The 8,114-nt window shown below is 33.4% G+C and overlaps 1 pseudogene; it reads left to right on the forward strand.

Moving 5' to 3' along the window:
• The first annotated feature begins 6,206 nt into the window (after positions 1–6,206).
• The window catches only part of LOC115237452, a 12,051-nt pseudogene continuing 10,143 nt past the window's right edge, over positions 6,207–8,114 (forward strand).

An 8,114-nucleotide genomic window follows, 5' to 3' on the forward strand; every position in this document is an offset into this window, starting at 1 on the left:
TATATATATGTGTGTGTGTGTGGAAACCAATTTCTTATATAATTCTTTCAATTATTTAATACGCTAACAAATCATTTTATGGACAGATATGAACATGCGTAGATATAATATATGTTCTAACACAATTGCAAGTAAAGAAATGACTGATATTGCACAAATTTGCACATGCTGCCCTATACATAAAAATAGTGGTAGGTGTTACAATGCATGTTTGCAATCAATGCATGTTTATAGTTTTAATTAAGTGGCTTTAATACATTCTGTTACGTCCTGGCGACTCCGCGATTCCTTTCTTCCGCGACGTTGCGGTAACGATCGTCAGTTGGTGATAAGAACGAACCGTTCAATAAACAAAGCATCTTGTGCCATACGTTTCTTTTAAACACTGTCATTTGTCAGTAACTACATCCACGAGTATCCGTGAGAAAGACGCAAAGAAATCGGTGATGGAAACCATGCCGGTCTCGAGATAAATAAAAAATAACAGCTACCCCTTGCAGTAGAATTTCCGGCGGAAGAACAACGAGATAACAAGAACTTTTAACGAAATGTTTAATAAACTCAGCTGCATTAATACTGATAATAATTTTCTAACGGACAAGTAATAAACACAGCTGCATCAACGTTGACAAAAATAATTATAAGGAAGTAAGACCCTTTTCTAATCAGATCATGTGCGCGAGGGTCCCCCGGAAAGGCTAATGTTTAAGGAACTTTTGAAATAATAACGAACTCACCAACCGACGATCAGCACGGGTAAAAATATGAAAATAGGAGACACCCCCTGCCGAATGAGGACACTGGCACGATTCTAATTCGTTAAAATCTTGAAGAATCCCTACTTTTGCATAATTTCAATTCGTTAAAGTTTTTGGGAGATCCCACTCTAAAAATTAGAAGACGCCCTCAAAATGGGAATTATAAAAGAAAGAACTCGTAAGACTCGAGAATTCATTATTGATTCATTCTTTCAACATCAATCAGTATCGGGCAATCAGTCTCGTGTGCGCGCATAAAGACCAAAACTTGCAATTAGAAAAAGAGTGACCAGTTCAATATCAGTGTCCTCGTCTTGGCGTCGTCTCCAGCCCAACCCGGCATCCGCACAGCGTTACATCCTAGCGAAGGACAACAAGTTTTGGCAATCTACTCAACCTACTAATCAAGAGTCAGCAACAAAAGTAAGTCTCTAATAACTCAGTTTAATTGCATTTTTATTCCCGCAATAAATAACGTTGTCACTGGTTCCATAGTGAGAACCAGATCGGAAAAAAATTACGAATTCCAACCCGCCACTGCAAAGGTCCGTTCCGCAAATCATAAGACGCAAACTTCTGTAGACTTAAAATTAACCATAGCCAGTAGTAGTAGTAGTGATTACTCAGTAAAAATACACATAGACACAGCCACTGAACACACAACCCTTCCTTTTTCCCTCTATCACTACTCCCCGAGTTACTCCCCTAGTTACTCTCCAATATATCCTTCGAAACCACTTTCTCCCGAACTGCCGCTTTCCCCCCAATCGTTCTCCTCGTTGTCAACAATCATCCTTGATGATGATTCACCCCCTCCTTCTCCTCCTTTCGAATTAGACGAGTTCGAGAAGGCATTGCAGGATTTCTGCAACAAACTCCCTGATTTGGAGGACGAATCCTGCTATCAATCTATCGAGTCTGGACGTAACAATTCTAATGAATTGCTTTTATATTTTGTAAGCAGTTTTAGTTTATTATATCTTTTTTTGATCCCCTTTTTCTAGATGAAAAATCCCGGAGATTATTTAAAGAATTATTTTTGCTCAGAGAAGTAACGAAAGAATGCTGCGAAGAATTAAAAACTACAGTTTTGCAAAAAGGAAATGTAAATATTGTTGATAAAAGTTAATTTTTATGATAAGTTAGTAATAGGTGTACGAGTAAGCCGCTTGGGACCGCTAGAAGCGGACCGGAAGTCAAGTCAATCTTTTATCGTTTCTAGTAAGATCTCCCCGTTCTTCTGTTCTTGGTATATATAATAAAGAAGTTATCCTTTTTGAATAATAAGCACGTTTTATATTCTTTTATCTGCGCAACCAACAGGTTCCCAGACAGCACAAAACGTCCTCAGGATCATCCTGAATATGTCCATGATGGTTCAGGATATTTGTAGGATTTTTTAAAATATTATTATAAATATATTTTATGAAAATTTAATATGCATACATGATTACTTTCGGCTCAGGTCACACATTAAAAAAAAACCAAGTAAGAAACGTGCGTAAAGTAAAATTTTGGCTGCGAAAAGTAGCTGTAAAAATGGCTAGTCGTCTGAGTGAAGATTTTAATAACACAGAGAGGTTATGCAGTGTGGATACCTACCAGGTATGGAAATTTCAATTGAATATCCTGCTTCAGTCTAATGATCTTACTAAGCATATCGAGAACCTAATACCAGAAGAGCAGAGAACTGCGGATTGGAAGAAAAAAGATGCAAGTGCTCAAAAGATGATCATTATGACAATTGATAAAAAACCTCTCATGCATATAATAAACTGCGGAACGGCTTATGAGATGTGGATTAAACTGCAAGCTATCTATGAGAGAGATAAGGAACGTCAAAAGTGCAACTTATTACAGGAATTTTTCTCGTATACGTTTGATAAAGACACTGACATGGCAACACATATAAGCAGTTTAGAAAATCTGAGTCACAGACTGAAATCGTTGGAGGCAGACGTGAATGAGGACATGTTAATATCAAAAATATTAGTAACATTTCCGGAAAAATATAAACATTTTGCTACGGCGTGGAAATCAACTCCATTAGAAGATAAGAAGATAGAAAATCTGATGGCAAGACTGTTGGCCGAAGAACTAAGAGGCAGTCAAGGAATCACCAGTGGCCTTCAAGACTGATATGAAATGTTGGAGATGCGATGGAGATGGTCATCTGGCTAAAAATTGTAAGTCTAAGAAAAATACAAAGGACATATAATGTTTCAGCTGCGGTAAAACAGGACATTTCGCTGCAAATTGCCCCAGAAAAGGTAATGATAGTAAACGATACAATATATGTAAAAAGATAAATCATCTAAAAAAAGATTGTTATTTTCGAAATAAAGAAAACAAAGGAGCCAGTCAAAAGGTAGCATTTTTAACCAAAATTTTTAGCAACGCAGATATTTGGATAGTAGACTTTGGTACCACAGGACATATGGCAAATAGTAATAAATATATGGAAAACTTTAAAAAAATTGAATCAGAAATTGCAGTGGCCAAGAGGAATGAATCGATGGAAGCTGAAGGAATCGGTAGTATAAACTTTGATAAATGTCTACTTAAAGAAGTCATGCTAGTTCCAGATTTGAGTGCAAACCTTTTATCCGTAAATGCAATCACTAAAAATAATGGACAGGTACTCTTCTCTAAAAATGAAGTTCAAGTTAATTTCAACAATCAAACAGTGTTATCAGGTGAAAAATTGGAGAACGGTCTTTATGCTATAAAATTAAAACGAGAAAACAAAAATAATTCATATCTGACAGAAAACGAAACAAACAGTGCAATATTATGGCACAAAAAATTAGGGCATCTCAACAAAGAAGGCATGAAGAATTTACTACAAATATCTGATGGAATGAACATAAATAAAGCGGATATAGATTCAATGGATGAGGTATGTGAAATCTGTATGAAATCAAAACAAACTAGGTTAAGTTTTGGCGACACTAGAACTAAGGCGAATTAACCACTAGAAATTATTCATACTGATGTGGCCCGATAGAACCTTGTACATGGGATGGCAAAAACTATTTTCTAACGTTTTTGGATGATTATACCAATTTTTTAACAATTTATCTGATAAAACATAAATATGAGGTTCCAGATGTGATTATGGAATATGTTCAAGGAGTGGAGACACAGCATAATTCTAAGATACTAAAACTAAGATGTGACAACGGGAGAGAATATGTAAATCGGAAGGTACAAGAGTGTAGTAAAACAAAAGGGATCCAAATTGATTATACAACACCATACACGCTTCAACTCAACGGTAAGGCAGAACGTATAAATAGATAATCCCTATTATGGATAAAGCAAGGGCTTTGATATTTGATACTGATTTGAATAAAAATATGTGGGGAGAAGCAGTGTACACAGCAGCATATTTATGTAATAGATCCCCCACAAAAAATTTAAAGGTAACACCAGTAGAAATGTGGGAAAATAAAAGACCAGATCTGAGTAGGATCAAGATATTCGGATGCGAAGCCTATATGAAAGTTTTAGGCCCCTTAAAAAAATTGGATGAAAGGAGTAAATTACACAGACTAATTGGTTACTCAACAAATGGATATAGACTCTGGGATGAGCAGAAAAGAAAAGTTATCATCGCAAGAGACGTCAAATTTAAGGAATATATGAAGAACACCAAAAGGACAAAAAATAAAATTACAGCAATAGAGCCAGAAGATAATATAAAAGAAGGAGAAGAAAATTCTAAAGAACAACAAGAAGGACAAGTTAAAGAACTAGAGGAAATAAATAGTACAGCACATGAAGAGACAGAAACGGAATCGGATAACCTAGAAAGAAGCACAGAAGAAGATAAAACTGACGAACTAAGAAGATCACAAAGAACGCGGAAAATACCTGATAAATATAATGATTATGTATTTCTAACATACAAACAGGCTGTTACAGGTTCAGATAAGGATAGATGGGTAGGTGCAATAGAAGAAGAAAAAGAATCCCTGATTAAAAATAAAACCTGGGATGTGGTGGATTTAAAAACGGCAAAACAACAAAAACCGCTAACCAGCAGATATGTATTCAAGATAAAAGATGATGGTCGTTACAGAGCAAGACTAGTGATCAGAGGGTGCAAACAACAATATGGAATCGATTATCAAGATACCTTCAGTCCGGTAGTTAGTGCAAATGCACTTAGATGTATTTTTGCCATAGCAGCTAGACCGAATTATTTACTTGTTACTTTGGACATTAAAGCTGCCTTTCTGTATGGTGATTTGGAGGACACTATCTATATGTTACCACCAGAAGATTTTAACTATAAAAACAAGTTGTGTAAATTAAATAAAGCATTATACGGTTTAAAACAAGCACCGCTAAAATGGAATGAAAGATTCTCAAATTTCCTGAAAGAACAAGGACTTGAAAAGCTACAGACAGAGCACTGTATTTTTAAGAAAAGAAATAGTAATTTGCTCTTAGCCATATATGTGGACGACGGATTGATAATTGGAGATGACGAGGCTGAAATAAATGGTTTACTAAGAAAACTAGGAAAAGAATTTGAAATGACCGTAACAAGTAATCCAAAAATTTTTGTAGGAACAGAAATCAATAAAACAAACGAAGGACTAAAATTAACACAAAGTGACTACACTAACAAAATTTTGAAAAGATTCAAAATGGAAGAATCCAAACTAGTGGCGACACCAGCTGTAAAAGAAAATAATACAACAGAAGAATGTCTTAATAATTCATATCCTTTTAAAGAAGCAATTGGAAGTTTACTTTATTTGAGTTGTAAAACTAGGCCGGATTTAAACTACGCAATCAACATACAAAGCAGACATACGGAAAATCCTAATAACAAGAATCTAATAGCAGTGAAACGGATATTCAGATACATAAATGGAACAAAAAGCAAAGGTATTCATTTTAAATCGCAAGAAAATGAAGAATTGACTGCCTTTTGTGATTCTAATTTTGCTGGAGATGAGGATACGAGAAGAAGTCACACCGGATTCGTAATATTTTACAATGGAGGACCTATAAGTTGGTGTTCGCGTAAGCAGAATGTAGTAGCTCTATCGAGTACTGAGGCTGAATATATTGCAGCGTCAGAATGCTGTAAAGAAGTACTTTATTTAAAAACTTCACTTGAAGAAATAACTCAAAAGCATTTAAAATCTACTATTTATATAGACAATCAAAGTGCAATTAGCTTGATAAAGAATGGTGTAACAAATAAGAGATCAAAACGTATAGACGTTAGATACCATTTTATACACGATGCAGTGAAAGGAGGTATTAACATCGAGTATTGTCCGACAAACCTACAATTAGTCGATCTGTTTACAAAGCCTCTCGAACGTGTTAAGTTTGAACAATTAAGAAATGATCTTGTAAAATAAGTGTTTTTTTTGTTCAGTTCCTTTTATTTTTTAATTTTATGTGTAATGTTTTGTTGTTTTAGTTTATTAAAAAAACTTATATAAAATTAAGAGGAAGTGTTGATAAAAGTTAATTTTTATGATAAGTTAGTAATAGGTGTACGAGTAAGCCGCTTGGGACCGCTAGAAGCGGACCGGAAGTCAAGTCAATCTTTTATCGTTTCTAGTAAGATCTCCCCGTTCTTCTGTTCTTGGTATATATAATAAAGAAGTTATCCTTTTCGAATAATAAGCACGTTTTATATTCTTTTATCTGCGCAACCAACAAATATAACAGATGGCAATAATGAGCCTACATTTTTAAGTACATTCCATTTTCCTTTACGAAGTATAGAAGAATTGGAACAAGTGGAACAACATCTCCAAGAACGAAATCGATTTTAATCCACTGTATGTTCCCTATATTTTTGCTTTGATTCAAGTTTCCATTGTCAACTCTAATTATTCATTATTATTAATTAAATATTGCTTACATACTTTTTAAGTAATAGAACTTTCCAAAATAGGAGGAACTACTCCATATGATTTTATAAAACGATGTTTGTCACTTCTCCTCACAAATAAATTTGCCGAACAATACAGCTGGTACGGTGCAAAAAAGAAGCAAATATTTGGAAAGCTACATTTAGCAAATGTGTTGCTAGGTAAGTCGCTGTTAGTCCAATGCCTGAAATTTGGATATATAAAGTGCTAAAGACACGAGTTGATCGAATCACAATGTCAGTCTTGAGAAATGACATGTTAAAAAGTTTATTGCAGTATTGGAAAAAATATACATATGATAAAAATAATATAATAATTGAGTATATGCACTAAAATCAATTTAGTGTCATTTTATTCATTTGTGTTGATAAAGTAACGTGCGTATGTCTAATATTTTTTACAGAACAGTTTTCTAATAACTTAGTTTAAATTTGTCTGAAAGTGGATTTAGTTTATTTGTATTTTTAGCGCTTTACATGATCACTATGTAGTGGGAAATATAAAATTTGTCTATATATATTTTCTATTTATTTAGAAAGTGCTCAACTATGTAAAGCAGCGACAAATCGAAAAGAGGTTGAGGAAGCTATTAAAGCGTGGTTGAGACGTGCAAAAGAAAGGGTGGCAAAAGAAGAAAAATAAAATAATACTATATTCAAAAAACATTAACCAAAAAATGTTAATTATTAAGAACGATAACCAAAGAATGTTATTAAATATTCATTAAGTTTTTATTTTATATTAGAAAGACACAGAGTATGTAATATGTGATTGTAATATGTCATTAAGTTTTTATTTTACATTAGAAAGACACAGAGTATGTAATATGTGATTGTAATATGTCATTAAGTTTTTATTTTATATTAAAAAGACAGAGTATGTAATATGTGATATATATAATACAAATATGTGATATGTAAGACAAATTTTCTTTTATATAATGTTTAAAAAAATATATACATATATACCCATACAGCACTGAAGCTTGCAACAACATTGCTGCAACATTGCAATATTGCATATTGCAGTGTAATGTTGCAGAAATATTGCAAAGACATTATTTTACAATGTAACTTTAGCAATGTTACAGCAACATACTGAAAATATTACAAAACAAGTAGAGTTGTGCCAATTAAAAACTTGCACATTGCTTCCTCATCATTTTATCTTACAATGCTTAAGCTGCTTTAAGCATGCGGATTTTTCAATTTTTGCTTTCTCATAGAGGAAGTTTTGTGAGCGAAATAAAAATTAAAATAATTTCTTTCACCGATCCTCACTAAATTCAATATCAAACATCCTTTAATAATACTCTATTCATGTAAAAAAATTTAATCGGATATTTCAAATTTTCTGAAAGTTACAGCGTGTAAAGACATTTTTCAAAAAATTCAAAATTTTATAAAAAATAAACCCTTTCATCGATACTCACCAAATTCAATACCAA

Source organism: Formica exsecta, unplaced genomic scaffold (genome assembly GCF_003651465.1).
Source record: "Formica exsecta isolate Colony F162 unplaced genomic scaffold, ASM365146v1 scaffold1146, whole genome shotgun sequence".
Classification (NCBI taxonomy): domain Eukaryota; kingdom Metazoa; phylum Arthropoda; class Insecta; order Hymenoptera; family Formicidae; genus Formica; species Formica exsecta.